The 15,058-nt window shown below is 55.8% G+C and overlaps 1 protein-coding gene and 1 long non-coding RNA gene across 7 annotated transcripts in view; one reads left to right on the top strand and one right to left on the bottom strand.

Moving 5' to 3' along the window:
- The window catches only part of BCL9L (BCL9 like), a 27,805-nt gene extending 21,770 nt beyond the window's left edge, over window positions 1–6,035 (bottom strand). For 2 of the 4 annotated variants that reach the window (XM_031020318.2, XM_006749182.3), the window contains exon 1: window positions 5,272–6,035. The gene's annotated coding sequence lies outside the window, so the exon portion shown is untranslated. The remainder of the gene's footprint in view (window positions 1–5,271) is intronic. The other 2 variants (XM_031020319.2, XM_031020320.2) reach the window with 1 other exon arrangement.
- Window positions 6,036–8,521: 2,486 nt separating this feature from the next.
- LOC115937718 (uncharacterized) lies at window positions 8,522–15,058 on the top strand. 3 transcript variants are annotated; one of them, XR_004072963.2, is made up of 3 exons: window positions 8,522–8,705; window positions 9,950–10,202; window positions 12,720–15,058. It is a non-coding gene; the product is annotated as an uncharacterized LOC115937718 (long non-coding RNA). The 3 variants fall into 3 exon arrangements; XR_004072962.2 differs by lacking the exon at window positions 8,522–8,705 and adding an exon at window positions 8,725–9,061; XR_004072961.2 differs by lacking the exon at window positions 8,522–8,705 and having other exon boundaries at window positions 9,452–10,202.

Raw genomic sequence — 15,058 nt, 5'->3', positions numbered from 1 at the left:
GCGGGAGAGGAGGGACAGCTTATCCTCTGCCTGTCTCCTGCTGCTGTCTCCACAGGCCCTGGACTCCTACAAACAGCCCCTGCCCGGGCCCTCTTCTTCTTCTTCACTGATCTGACCCAAGTGCTTCTAGAGGAAAGCATTCAGTTAGAGCCTGAGACCCCAGGATGGGAAACTGAGTCATAGTGAGATTATCAGGGGTCCCAGTGCCCGAATCCCATGCTAACATAACTCTGCTATCACCACCCTCGCTTTGGCAACAAACAAACAAAAAACAAAAACGCCCCCCCCCCAGCATCCTCCCCCACTGCAGAACACTGTCTAACTGCAGAATGAAATTAAACATGAAGGACTTCCCAGGATCCAGGCTACCATGGCAGCTGGCCCCACCCCAAATGCCTCATATTTCTGGGGTGGAACATCACCCCCTTAGGATTCCAGCCCCCTCTGTCTTCTGTGAAGACTGGAAATATGAATGTCTTGTCTTGTTTTGCTGTCTGCCCCTAGCTAGAGAAGTCAACTTTCCTGAATCTTAAATGAGCCGCCAAGCTCCCAGGTCTGATGTGGCTGGCCTGTTCCTCATCCCCAGTGAAGCGAATGACTGGGGTGGAGGGTTAACTCCCTTTCCTCGCCCTTCCTTTAGGGCACTAGCCTCTCTATGGTCAGCCACCACTGTATCATGAGGTCAAGAAGAGGGTGTTGGGACCCCTCAAGCTGTTGGGTGTCTGTGAGAGGCAGAGGAAGAGAGCCCAGCCCAGCGGGGACAGTTTATCCCAAAGTCTCCCCCTTCCACCACTTTCTCTCCAAGGACCATGGAACTGCCAGAAGCCTTGGCCCCACTCCAGGAAACCTCCCTATCAAGGGACAGAGGACTCCATGTCCCAGGTTGCTGCAGGGAGACCTATGACTACACACACCAGACATACTCAAAGGGAGGAGGAGAGAAGCAGAAACAGGAGCAGAGCGCACACGTACACGCACACACACGCACATAAACTCATCAAAGAGACAAAACCCTGGGCATACACACTCCTCAGAGACGTTCCCCGGGATGTGCAACTGAGACACAGACACGATTCCCAAAGATACATATCCAAGATATCTATCTCCTAAAAATAACCCCAAACTCCCTAAGAATGCCTCAAGACCCATAGAGGCTGCCATACTCCCAGAGAATGAGGAGAGCTCCAGAATCACAAAAGACATAGGCCAGTCACACAGAACTGCTCATAGACAGAAGATACACCCACACTGGGATACACACACACAATGGCTTGCACGCGCGCGCGCGCGCGCGCGCGCACACACACACACACACACACACACAGTCATATGCACGTGGCTGAGTGCTAGCACTCAAACTCACACACACAGACCCTGGCAATGCACAGCGTGAGGTCAGATTAGAGGACTAAGTTCTGGGCTAGTGGGGAGGAGGGGAGTCAGAGGGGGGTGGAGAAGTACTCAGGGATTTCAAAACAATCTTGGTTTCGAAATGCTGGAAATGCTGGATTCAGGGCCATTCCCAGCTGAAGCTGGGGGTGGAGAGTAAGGGGGAGGGGAAGACAGACCAGCACAGGGCCACCAGCCCTTTGGAGGAGGGGGTGGGACAGAGGGAATCCCAGCCCCCCAGGGAGGGGAGCCTAGACCAGACACCAAGGTTAGGAGGGGCAGGAGGTCCAGGGCCAAGCAGGAAGGGCCTGGGGTGGAAAGGAGGCAAAGAAGGAGAGGACTCTGCTTTGGCCACTGAATGAAAAAGAAAGAAGGCAGGGGAGGCCGCCCTTCCCCTCAGGAGAGGAAGAGGGAAGCTGCCTGTGCCCGCTTCCCCCATATATGGGCGGTGGTCAACACCTTCTCCCCTAGAGTAGCACCCCGGCTCCCCTTCTCCACCAGCTAGCAGAGCCCCAAGATGGGTCCCAAACTAAGGGGTCTGAGGGGGTGGGGGGACAGCAAGGGCCCTCAGGGCTCAGAGATCCTCCGTGGGACCCAGGACTCCCCATACTCAGAGCAAGGTGGGAGACAGCTCCCTGGGAACCAGGGGCTTCCCTCTTCTTCACCTGGGAGGGGGGCCTTTGGGGAGACTGAGGCAGTACAACATACCCCCACACCCAGGAAGTCACCCCTCCCCTCCCAGGGCAGCAGAATGCCCTTACTGCCCCTCCCCCAACCTCCAGGGACAGTCTAGGCAGTTCTCTCCCAGGGAGGGGAGGTCAGGCCAGGCTGGGGGTGGGGCTCTGGAGGCCTGGCCCTGGCACCCAGCAGAGGAAATTCCAGGCTGTAACTCCAGGCTGCCTTTAGGGCCGCCCATCCAAGCGACATGCAGCACCTCAAGAGCACTAATATGGGGGCCTTCTCCACCTAGCCCCTCAGCTCCTAGCCTCCGGCTACCTAGCCCTCCAACTGGCCCCAGCCCAGCTCTGGTAGTTAAGAGGACAGGACCTCAGGAAACTTAGCACTCTCTGGATGAGCCTCTACCAGACCCATCCTGGCCCCTTGGCCACCCGGAGCCTCCTTTTCCCAGATCCCTGGGGGCAGCCCCTCCAGTGTGGCTATGGTGGGCAGCTGCCAGGGCTGGCAGGCAGGGGCACAGATGCCAAGCTGCAGCAGCGAGGCGCTCAACAGGTTGAGCCAGTCCCTGGAACAGCCAGCCCCACCCCAGGGAGAGCAGGCCTGGCAGAGTCTCCCTGCCCGCGGCACCCAGCCTGTACCCACTTGGCTCCCACGGCTGCCCACTTTCCCACGCTGCCATCCCCCTCTGTCCCCTCCCCCCAGGTCAGCACCCGGGCAGTGCCCAGGACTCCTGGCACAAGGAAGGGATGCCATTTCCCCATCACCCCTGGGTACCCAGGCTCTTGGGGGTGCCTCACCACCAGCAACCAAGGAGCCCCAGGTTGAGTAAACATGGCATCAGGACAAGAACCCAAAGTGCCCCCCACCTCCTTGCAGGCTTTTCTGGGAAGTCCTGGGAAGCCTGGACACTCAGACACCCTGGCTCCCCGCAGATGCCCCATCCTCTGGGCACTGGGGCAGAAGTTCAGCCTGTGGCGCCAGAGCCAATGTGGGGGTGCCCCCAGCTCGGGTCTTAGACTCCCTGGAGGAGGGGCTGCAGAGCTGGGTGAGTGCTGGCTCCTTCCACTCTTGCCAGAGCGGCTGCTACCTGCAACCCTGGTCCTTTTCTTCCACCCCACTCCTGGGCTATGCGGAGCTCCATCCCAGCCACTCCCCCACAGGGCAGCATCCCCCCCTTTGCAGGCATCTCCTTTAATCTAAAGCAGGTGCCAGGCATTCCAGCCCTTGCTGAGTCGACACTGCCACCCACTAGGTCTCTGCCCAGAAGGCTACTGCCCTGCGTGTTCAGGGAAGCTGAGTCTCCAGCCCAGGGCTTCTGCTTAACCCAGGTACCCAGAAGCTTAACCCAGGAAGTACCCAGACAGAGGCATGGGTGCCCAGCACAGATTCAATAAGCAAGTTCACGAGGCCCCACATTACCGCTGTTGTGCTAGTCCCAGATTTCTGTGTACCACCAATCCTTCTTCAGGACTCTGTAATCTCTTCCCACCTTGACCCTCAACTCCAGGAATTAGAGACTCATTTTGAACCTCCACATGGACCTCCAGAACCCATCTCCAGCCATGGGGCCCCTGTTATCCCAAGCACAAGAGTTACCCTGGATGGAAGATTATAGGTATTCTACCCCTAACCAGTGCCCTTTCAAACATTAAACCTCCCCCGCACCCCCACCCCTAATCAGGAGCAATACAGGTAAGCAGAGAACCTCTAGAGGGAGGTGGCTAGAACCTGGCCTCCCAGGCGTGGTTCTCCAAGGCCAAGGAGCCTGATCACCTAGGGGAGGCAGCACCTTCCTTCTCTACCAGATTTCTCTTACCCCTCACCTTCCTGGCCCATTCTCACTGCATCCTGAGGCTTCTAGCACCCAGGCGCCTTATAGATGGTACCAGAAAGACAGGGCCTGATCATGCTCTTCCCCTGGGGCCATGAAATCGTGGTCCTGACCCAGAGAAGGCAAGACTGTGCTAGGGAGCAGCAGATAAGCCAGGCCCCACAGAAGTGGCTGCTCTCTGGAGAGGCTGAGGAGTGGGGAGAACAAGAGGAGTGGAAGCCCACCCACCCTGGAGGTCATAATCAGAGCGCTGCCCAGAGGCATCAGTAGGATTCCAGCAGATACAGTGTGAAGACAGCTTTCCTAAGTAAAACAGGAAACCAAGGCCAAAGATCAAGTGGGCCCTGAGCCCCTATCCCAAGGCTCAGTCACATGCCCAGCTCACCTCTCCCAGAGCAACACTTTTCCTCCCGGCAGCAGAGCCCACCCCCCCACCCCCGCCCCGGCCCCGACACAGACACACACCCCAAGCAGCAGACAGACTCAAGGAGGCGGGAGGAGGGGTGTCAGAAAAACCCGGAAGGAAGGAGGCTGGACAGACAGACAGAAGCAGATCCTGGCTTCACTGCTCCAGAGAGACACCCTCCAGACTCCCAGACTGTGAGGGACACTCTCGTTCTCAGCAACCCGGAGGGAGAAGGGGAGAGTAGACTTCAGTGTCTCCTGAAACCAAATTCCAGCAGCCCAGGAATAGGACATACTCCAGACAAGCAAGAAGGTTTAAGTCTCACTTCTCTTCCTCATATTCCTCCTCCAAGAGCTCCCCCGGACCAAGGCAGGGGGAGCCTCCCCTTAGCAGTGCAGGGACACCTCCAAGGAACTGTGTGACTGCCCCACCCCCCCAGCCAAGCCCACAGCACTGAGAATCCTTGGCCGGGGAGACTCCTCCAGTCACAGCCCCTCCTGCTCCTAGGCACTGCTTGGGGGCAGAGGGTAACCCCAGCAATCCCCAATCCTAATGCACCTCCTTCTGGAGGCTCCCATTAGCCAGGGAAGGAGTGCTGGGGTGCTGAGACCCAAGAGGTTGGTGAGCCTGGGAGGGGGACTACATCTCCCAGAAGCCCCCAGGGCAGGGTTGCTGCTCCAGCTGGCCCAAGGCCGGCCTTGTTCTCTCTGCTAGGGTGGCAGGGTCCCCTGGCTGCCCCTAAGCCCTCCCCCCTGAGCTCTGGGGCTGCCAACCTGACTGGGGGCCCAAGAGTAGCCACCACTAACCCTGGGGGCGTCCCCCACCCTTTAAACAGCCTGGGGGTGCGTGCCAGAGGGCAACAGACAATCAGACTGTGTTCCCCCTCCCCAGTTCAAACTGGATCTCCCTCCTCGAGCCTCTGCCTGCCTGGCATGACTTTCGCCCTCAGCCCCAGCCCACCCCTCACCTCGCGCGGGTCGGGGGTCCTCACGCCAGGCCGGAGCTGGACGCCATGACCAGGTCAGGGTCGGTGACTGGATTGGGGTCCTCCGGCTTGCCAGTTGGAGGTGCGGAGGGGGGCGGGCAGGCGGTGATCTTTTGATCCTGGACGCCTTGATCTCAATACCAGCCCGGCCCGGGAGAAGGTCTCCGGGGGTCGCTGGGCGCCTGGGTTCCTGCCTCCCAACCGCCGAGCATGGTCGTGGGCGCCGGACAGCGGCGGGAGAGCGTGCACACCCGCCCGGCCCGGGGCTCGGGGCTGGGGTCTCGGCCCCGAACCTCACGGCTCCGGCTCCTGCTCCTCCTCCCTTCCTTCCTTCCTTGCTTCCTTCCTTGCTTCCTTCCTTCCTTCCTCCCTTCCTTCGCCTCCTCCTTTCACTTTCTCCGAGGCCCGCGGGGACGGCGGGCGCGGGGCGGGGAGGGGGCTGTCTGGGCGCTTATTGTTGGTCAGACGCCGAGGGTCCGGGTCGCAGCCCCCGGGCGGCGCGGCGCCGGGGGACCCAGGCGTGCGGGCGTCCGGCCGGCTGGCTCCGGGCGGCGGCAGTGGTGCAGCGGCCCCGGGTCCGGGGCATGTCCGGCCACTGGCTCCGCCGCGCGCCGCCGCCTCCCCGGGCTCCCCTGCGCTGCCGGAGCCTCGCTCGCCCCTCCACTCGGCTCCTCTCCCCAGCCTGAATAAGCATCGGGGCTCTCTGGCTGCCTCCTTCTGCCTTCATACCAGAGCCCGGAGAGGCCCCTGTCAAAATAAGAGCTCCCCCATCTCGCTCGCCTCCTCGCCCAACCCGGCTCCCCCAGCCTCCCAGTGGTCTGACTCGGTAAGGCGCCCGGCCGGCTAGCGGGAGGCAGGTTGGCCCGGGGGTTGGGGAGGGGGCTTCTACCCTGCTCTCCTCCCCATTCCTGAGGACTGGGGAAGAGACGCGCCAACAACATCCCATTCTAGAGAGAGGTTTCACAAACCTACCCTCCAGTCTACACTGATTGGAAGGGGTGGGAGTTGCCTGGACTCCCCTCAGCACACACACACACACACACACACACACACACACACACAACTGGGTCCCCTTTTCACTGTACCCACCCACATTCATTATGCACTGAGCACCTCTTTATTCATCTCTCTTTCCTAGTAGACCATGAGGTCCTTGAGGGCATAGACTGAATTTTTTTCATCTCAGTACCTAGCACAAAGTGGATGCTAAGAAAATGTGGAAGTAACATCTTTGTATTCTCAAAAAAACTCCTAACCTCAAAGTGCTGCACACACACACACTCAAGACCCTATAAGAAGATAGATGCAATGAAGAAGAAATTGTAAAGCACTTTTTAAAAGCATTTCACAAATGTTATTTCAATGTTTACCACAAACCCGTGAGAAAGAGGTTATGGCCCCATTACACTGGTGAGGAAACTGAGCCTTGCAGTAGTTAAGGACCTCCTCGGGGTTATACAGCTAGAAAGTGGTAAGCCCAGGAGAACAACTTGGGACTCCTTATCCCAGGACACTTCTCCTATATCCTACTGCTCCCACCCAAAATTAATGCCAACAAGTAACAAGACTGCTTCAGAAATGAAGAAGACTAACAAGCCTGTTTGCTCCTGATATTCGGTTCCACTGCCCTCTCCCCTGCCCCTCCTGGGTCCCCGGAGAGCCCTAGCCCTTATAGACCACCCTGTCTTCCAACTACCTATTACGTCTATGCCACCCAATAGAGTACCTACTTATATGTTTTGTTTCATATATATACACGTTTGGTTGCCCCAAAAGATTCTTGAGAGCCCAGACTATGCTTCCTATAACTCTATATTCCCCACAGCACTCAAGTGCTGGGTTCATAGTAGAGCTTCCGTAAATACTCACTTGCTGGGGGGGAAAAAAAAAAACAAACCTCACTTGATGGGTTGATAGTGTCAGCAGCTGGGCGCTGGGCAAAGTCTGAGGAGGCACAGGTGGAGATGAGGGACAAACCCTAAAAAAAGATCACATAATAACCCCCGTGTGTGTCTAACATCAGTTTACAAAGCATCTTCATACGCATTATCTCTAGATCATGTTTTGATCCGATCAAAACAACTCCCCCAAATGCCTACTAACTGCTGTGCCAAACACCAAGCTGGGTTAGGGGTTGAATCATCACAACCTCATGAGGTAGGTATTCCCACGGAAAACCGAAGCCCAGAAAAGCTGAGCTCTGGTGTGAAAGATCCTAGAGCCTAGGATAAGACCTGACCTGCAGAAGTAGTGTTTAATTTCCTCCCCTCTCTCCAGGGTCCGGTGGATATAGTATGTGCCACAAGGCAAAAGGGCCATTTCTCAAACAGGATGCTTGTTAGGAGGAAGGGGCCACCCCATTTATGTGGATCAGTCTTGCGTTACATACATGACAAACCACATGGGCATGTTATGATCTGTTTGGCACAATGCCCGGTTCACAGAAGGTCCAGAAAACAGTGTTTGCAGGAGTGAATGATGGCCGTGTTGCAAAAGGTCTGTTAAATGCGGTACACAGTAAGTTCAAGCGTATTCGGCATGTCCTGTGGAGCAGCCATGTAGAGCGCTCCCCTGGGTGGGGCTGTGACTCATTCCCCCAGTGTAGGTTCCAGGTTGGGATGCGGAGTTGAGCTCCGGGCAGCCACGAGTTCTGGGTGGAACCCTGGAGTGAGCGAGGAGAGGAGGAGAGGGGCTGGCGCCACTGCTGGAATGGAGCGGCTCCCTCTACTGGCGAACTCGAGGAATCACCGGGTGTTTCCATGTATCTGTGTGTCACTGTGTCACGAGGAGTGTCACAGGTGTGTCAGCGACTGTCGGTGGAAGGTGCCGGCACGGGTATAGGTGTGTGAGGGTGCCTGTTCCTGGCGCAGGGTGGGTGTGCCAGCGCCACGCGGTCCTGGCTCTGGAACCACAGAGTGTACACACACAAGCACATCATGTAACACAATTTACTTTGGGACTGGAGGCGGGGGTGGGGGGTGGGGGGACGGCGCTAGGGAGGCTGATTATCTGAGATTACTTCGCGAGGTGATTAGGACTCAAGGATCCTCCAGCTGAAACACCTCACCGACCTCATGCAGGTGGGAGGGATTCAGGACTGAAGAACAGTTCCCAGGAAGGGACTCTAATCCCCTAAAGCAACTAAGGACCCAAGAAGGGGTTAACTTTGAGCCCTACAGTGACTTCAATCATTGGCTCAGAGCACTGTCAGTCAGAGTTCTGGGGGCGGGGCTTTCGGGGCCGCCTTCGGACTGCCCAGGGCCCCTCACTTGCCCCTCGACCCCCACATCATTTTACTTCTGGGCTGCGCCCGCACCCCCATCTTGGTGGAGACACCTGCCTGGGCCTGGAGGAGGAGCGGATCCGGGCATCCTGGCTTCCCCACTCACTCCAGCTGCCTGGCTTCCTGATAGATGGTGATTATTATATAATAGATCTGCTGGACAGAACCCTGCCAGCGCTCGGAACACTTTGCCCCCTCCTCGAAGCGTGCCCCAAAAGACCTGGCACCAGCCGCCCAGAGTCCGCTGTCCAGCTCTGCCGGCGCCCCCAGCACCACCCCCATCCCGGGGCGGGAGACCCCTGGGCCACCTTCACCGGTGGACCCGGGGCCACGTCTTGGGATGGGGCGGGCGCCAGGCTGGGGAGTCGGGCGGGCGCCCAGCAGGTCTCAGTGTCGGCTTGCGGAGTTTGGCTTTACCAGCGCCTCGCCAGGAATATGGGACCCACCTGGCCCCTCCAACCTGAACTTGGAACTTGGGAACCAATAGAGGTGGGGATAGGGGGCGCAGGGGCCAGGATCGGAAAGGGAAAGAAGTTTGGGAAAGGTGCGGGGGCAGGAAAAAGGAGGCTGGGAGAGGGGGCCGGCGGGGGCAGTGGGGGGAGGGACTCTTATCCTGACAGGGCTCCCGCCTTCCCCGACTGGAGGGTTTGGAAAAACTGAGCAGGCAGCCAAGGCTTGGCTGGAAATCCTGCAGCCCACCCTCCTGGGGACACAAAGCTGGAGGGCGGAGGCAGGGCGGGGGAAGAGAGCACGACCCCGGGGAGGGCAGGGCCTCTTTTGGGTCTGGGGGCCCAGGGGCCAGGTCCCTGGGGAGGGGGTTCCTGGCGCTGTCTCCCTGCAGTCTGCTTCCCCCTTCTTCTCTTTCCCCCCCTCCTCTCCCCCCTCCTCCCCCTCCCCGGCTCCAGTCTTGCAGATTGCGGGCAGACTTAACTCCTTGCGCGCCAGCCTGGTGGACTCCGAGGTGGTGACGCTGGGAGGGAGGGAAGGAGGGAGGGACTCCGGACCCCACTCCCACCACTGTTTAACACCTTGTGGCCCGGACTGCAATCTCGGGATTTGGGCTGGTCAGAGCCTTGGAGGGCTGGCTGCCTCGTACTCGAGGAGAGACGCACAAAACCCGGCACCTGAGAGCGGCGTGGTCCGGCCCATTCTGCTGCCAAATCTTAATTGTCTACGCTCCCGCCACCCCAGTCCTGTGTGTCTCTCCCTCCACTCTTTGGCCACCCTCCCCCCACCACTAGTCGTTACAAAGGTCCCTGCCAGACGGAAGGCTGCGGAGAACCCGGAAGTCTGGCTTCTGCGGCTGCCCCAGCATTCTCTGAGTCCCCCGTGAGGCCCAGCGCAGGTGACCACAACCCTTGCCTCTTTTGCCTCCAGGGGGCTCCTTCACCTTTCTGCGGAGGTGGCTCCCCACCTGAGGCAGGGAACGCTAGCCTCCGCCAGCTCCGGCTAGGACAGGGGCCCGAGTAGCTGGAAACCCTGATTTCGCCTCCACCCTGGCCCCTTTCTTGGGCAACACCCCCTCCACCATCAGATTTGCCTTCCAGTTCTCTGAATGACTGCCTGAGGGAAGTAACCCAGGCTGGGCAGGAAGGGGTTAACGGGGCTACCCGACACCGTGGAGAGCCAGGTGAGGCACCGCCCATCCTGGCCTGGGGGGGGTGGGGGGTGTTTGTGGGGTGTGTGTGTGTTGTGGGGGGAGGTGGAGGGACACTGACCTAAGGGCTGCTTTTTTTTTTTTGCCCCCTGGTGGCTAGATCTGGCGTAGCGGCGCCAGCTATGCTCAGGTGGGGATGGGTGGAAGAAGGACTTTGGAGACAGAGTACTCCTCCGGAAGGAACAGCACTTCCGGAGGTAAAGAGAATCCTCTGGGAAGGAGAGAATCCTTCCTCGTGGAAGGAGGGAGCTCCCACAATGCCTGCCCTGTTACCCCCACTCAGCAGGCTGCCTCAGCCACTTCCAGATCTTTGCCTGAGGGGACTCTACTTGTGGGGCCCAGGTACCCAGGGGGGCTGGGGTAGGGGGGAGAAAGACCTAGCCCTGTCCTCCCAGGGTCTCAGCCTAACAGAGGGGGTCAATTGAAGGAAGCTGCTCCTCACCTTCTTTTTCTTTCTGTGCCCCCAGCCTTCCCAGAAGGCCCATTCCCTCCAGACCCCAACATCAAATTCAAACCTGTAGCCAGGCTTCAGAGCTCCCACCAGCTACCCTGCTGCACTTCAGCTTTCCCTCCCTCCAGCCAAGCTGCCCTCTGGTTTCTCCTCATAAAAGAACCCCTCTTGAGGGATTCTAGGTGCTCACAACCACTTCCCTTTCTCCCGCTCAGGGCTGAGACCCTTCTTCCCCTCCACCCGGAAGCCCTCCCAGGTTATTGAAGGCCATGCTCTTGCAGGCTTCCTTCCTTCCTTCTTTGTTTTTCCTTTCAGTGGGCTTACTTCCCTCCCTCTCACCATTTCCCATTAGACTTCCTTTGAGTGTGGGCGGTTCACCCAAACAGGGACAATTCTGTCCTCCTTTCAGGCTGTGACACCTGCCTCAACATTTGCCTTTTCCTCCTGGAATCCTCCTCTGACCAAACCCATCTACTTATTCATTCAAAAACTATTTTTGAGAACCTACTATGCGCCGGGCACTGGACAAAACAGTAGGTATATGTCGGTGAACAAGACAGATGTGGTCCTTGCCCTCAGAGCCTGCAGTCTAGGTGGGGACAGACAAGCGAACAAAGTGATTTCAAGTCAGTGTCATGAAGCCTTGGGGAGCACTTCAGAGAGACCCCTATTCTGGACTTGGGAGTCTGGAAAGTTTCCTGCAAACCCCGGGAGCAACATCTGGGCTGAGACTTATGCCCGCCTAAGGTGTGACTGTCCAGGCAGATAGTACATCTCCCTGGAGCCCTAAAGATAGACCAGGATCCCAGCAAGGGACCTCACCAGATGTTACAAGGGAGGAGGGAGGGATCTTTAAGCCTGCTTTCCCAAACAACCCATTTCTTTTCTTTTTGTTTTTTAAAGATTTTATTTTTTAAGTAATCTCTACACCCAACATGGGGCTCAAACCCACAACCCCGAAATCAAGAGTCACATGCTCTGCTGACTGAGGCAGCCAGGTACGCCCCTGCCCCCAAACAATCCATTTCTAATAAATTCCCCAAGCCCCAAAAGAAAGAAGACTGACCTGAGAGTCAAGAGTATGTGACCCTGGCCTAGTCACAGGTGACCCTGGCCTAGTCACACCCTGTCTCGGGGCCCTTAGTTTTTTCAAATGTAAACCAAAAGGGTTGGATGAGTTTTTCTTCAGGCTCTTTATCCGAAAGATAACAATTAAAGAGCAGGCTCGGTTAGTTGTGGTGGGCTTGGGGAGGGGAGAGTGGCATTCAGAAGCCCGGGAGAGGCTACCAGAGGCAGGGGCCCAGAGAAAGCCACATGTCACCTCCTACCCCTCACTGTGCGCATTGCCTGGCAGTTCTGAGTCCTGGGAACATTTTAATTTCTGCCATCAACTGGCCACAAGAGCCTTTCTGAGATTGTCCTGGGAGGGGAGAGCATGGGGACAAGCACTCACAGGATACACTTAGTTACTGCACTAATTTGCTCTAATACGGAACACTAGAGAGCTTTTGTTTTTAAGAGAATATTCACAGGTCGGGGCGCCTGGGTGGCTCCGTCGGTTAAGCCTCCCACTCTTGGTTTCTGGCTCAGGTCATGATCTCGGGGTCCTGAGATTGAGCCCCGTGTCAGCTCCCTGCTCAGTGCAGAGTCTGCTTAAGACTCTCTCTCCCTCTCCCTCTGCCCCTCCTCCCCCCCCAAAAAAAAGACTGTTCACAGGTGAGGAAACTGAGGCCCAGTGTGGTGATAAGATGGTGGCTGGTGAGTGATGGCTGGCAGTGGTGCCCAGGCCTCCTGATTCCCAGTCCAGAACCTTCCCACCACACCACTGCAGTGCTCGCTTCCAACTTTCCATTGGACTTCTTCCTGTGTCTGGCTCATTTCCCTGTGAGGCCACGAGATCTGGGAAGGCAGGCTTGGCCTCCTTATCTGGACATCCCGCAGAGCCTGGTGCAGGGCTCTGAACACAGGGAGGGCTGCTCAGCTGCCCCAGGCCCGTAGGCCGCCCTCTTCTCTCTCATCAGGACTCTCTTTATATGCAGGTAGCTCTCTGGCCCAGTGGAAAAATGGCATCCCTGGATTGTGGACAAATCCCCGAGACCGGCGTAGTCCCAGTCCCAGCCAGGCCTCAAACCTGCTCTGTGACTTCGAGCAAGCTGATGGACCTTCCTGGGGCTCATGTTCCCCATCTGTCAAGACCCATAACCAATTCTAACGGCTAGGGCATTTGGAACTTGAAGTCCCAGATTAGGAGATGGTTTTACGAGACATACCTCTGAGGTGAGAGAAGAAGCCTAACGTTCCAATCTTTTTGGCAGAATCTCATGGCCTCGGGACCACATCTGCTTCATCTGCTGGGACTGGGGTCCTGCCTCATGGGGTGCCTACACCCTGGCATTATGCTGGATCCCGCGGAAGTTGCAGGATATGAAACCTGAATATATTCTGGGATCCCGTGACCCAAATAATTTCCCACCACCAAAAATCATTTCAAAAAGGAATCCCAACGTTTAATTGTATCTCCTGATGATCCAATTTGTAACCTGCGGCACCACTTGTTAAAATTCCCTTTCCTCTTCTATTCCGCACACCTTGTAGCGGCTGACTCACTCTCCACCCGGCTCTGTCCTCTGTAGTCCACACAGCTCTCATCCCCTTATCATATGGACTGGCTTAGCCTGTCAGGCTTCATTATTTTCCTTTTCCTTTCACCCGTTACCCAGATTCTCCCTAACACACCAGAAAGCTGCCTGGCTCCTGCCTCTTGTCTCTCACCTGCTATTCTCCCAGTTTTGTATCACAAAAGCTCTGGAACTGAGCAAGCCAAGACAAGATTTCCAACAACAGGTGAAGGATAAAATTATCTTGGGGGTGAGGGGAGGGGAGACAGAGGGAGGCTGAGAAGATGAATCAGTGATGAATAAGTTTTGATCCTGTAACAGATACGACAGGCACCTGCCCTCAAGGAGCTCATAAGGTAAAAAAAAAAAAAAAAAAATTAAAAAAAAAATAAGGTGGCGACAGTTAAAACACAATAAAAGATGCTAAATAATGAAAAGATGTGGACTTGATGTAATCAGTGCAGGTTGAATCCTCAGGGAGCCCTGTGGAGAAAGAGGAGACTGACCTCAGGTTCAGGGGAGCACGAGGGTTTGATGAGGGGCACAGAAAGAACAAAAGCAGGAGGAATCACAAATCTTGGTGGGAAGGGGCCTCAACGAAGACCAACTACCTGTTTCAGGATCTTTCTGCCGCAAACCCCCCCCCCCCACCGTCAACACCCCGGCAAGCAGTGTGTCACCATCTTTTTGAACACCTTCAGGAGTGGGGAGCTTACCAAACCCCCAAGGCAGCCCGTTCCATTTATGAACATTTGTGGGGGTGTTTTAATTAAAGTTTTATTTAACCTAAGTTCTAGGCCCACCAGGGGGCTTGAACTCATGACCCTGAGACCAAGAGTCACATGTTCTACTGACTCAGCCAGCCAGGTACCCCAGTGAATGAACATTTGTTTTTCCTTCCTTTGATCTGACCTCTGTCTCCCAGTGGTCTCCACTTGTTAGTCCACACACTACCTCCTGGGGTCACACGATGTGAGTCTAATTCTTCCTCCCCATGATAGCCCTTCACATATTTGAGCTTTAATGACTCCTGGCTCTTCTCCTCCTCTCCAGCCTAAACATTCCCAGTTCACTAAACAGTCACTGCCGTCACAACACCTGGCCAACTCAGAGTAAAGCAGGACTATCAATCCCCTTCTTTATTCCAAGTACTATATCTCTATTAATATGGCCTAAAATTGAATTTACTTTTGGCAACCATATTATGCTGATGACTTGGACTGAACTTACTAACCTCCTTAATTCTGTGGTTCTGTTTCACCTGAATTGTTTGTTTCTTTCTTTCTTTCTTTCTTTTTTTCACCTGAACTGCTTCTAAGCCATGTCTGGTCCCTTATACATTGCTGAGGTCTTACGTAGACTGCTGATCATTTCATCTTGTTACGTTGGCCTGACATTCTATGCATGGAGATGATTTTGGGATCCTTATCTTGTCCTTCAAAGTGTTTACTATCTCTCCAGGCTTATATGTGTGGAATGGGATACTGTATTTTCATATAAGATAATAAAAAAAAAGTATTTAACAGGACAGAGATGAAGACAAAACCCTAAAACACACAAATGTTCTCTGGGTTGATACCGATCCGTGTCACACTGAGAAGCAAGAAGATACATGGTTTTGTAGGTGGGATGGTGTCACATCATCATGAGCCTCAAAAGCCTAAAGGAAGAATAAGAAAACTCAGAAGGTTTTTGAGTACAAGAGTCTTATGGAAGCATCTTGATACAGCGAAAAATAAAACAGAACACTAACTTTGGAA

The sequence above is a fragment of the Leptonychotes weddellii genome, chromosome 11, assembly GCF_054177405.1.
Source record: "Leptonychotes weddellii isolate Sample4059 chromosome 11, ASM5417740v2, whole genome shotgun sequence".
Classification (NCBI taxonomy): domain Eukaryota; kingdom Metazoa; phylum Chordata; class Mammalia; order Carnivora; family Phocidae; genus Leptonychotes; species Leptonychotes weddellii.
Note: the sequence above shows the minus strand (reverse complement) of the source record. Positions and strands in the feature narration are given on the sequence as shown.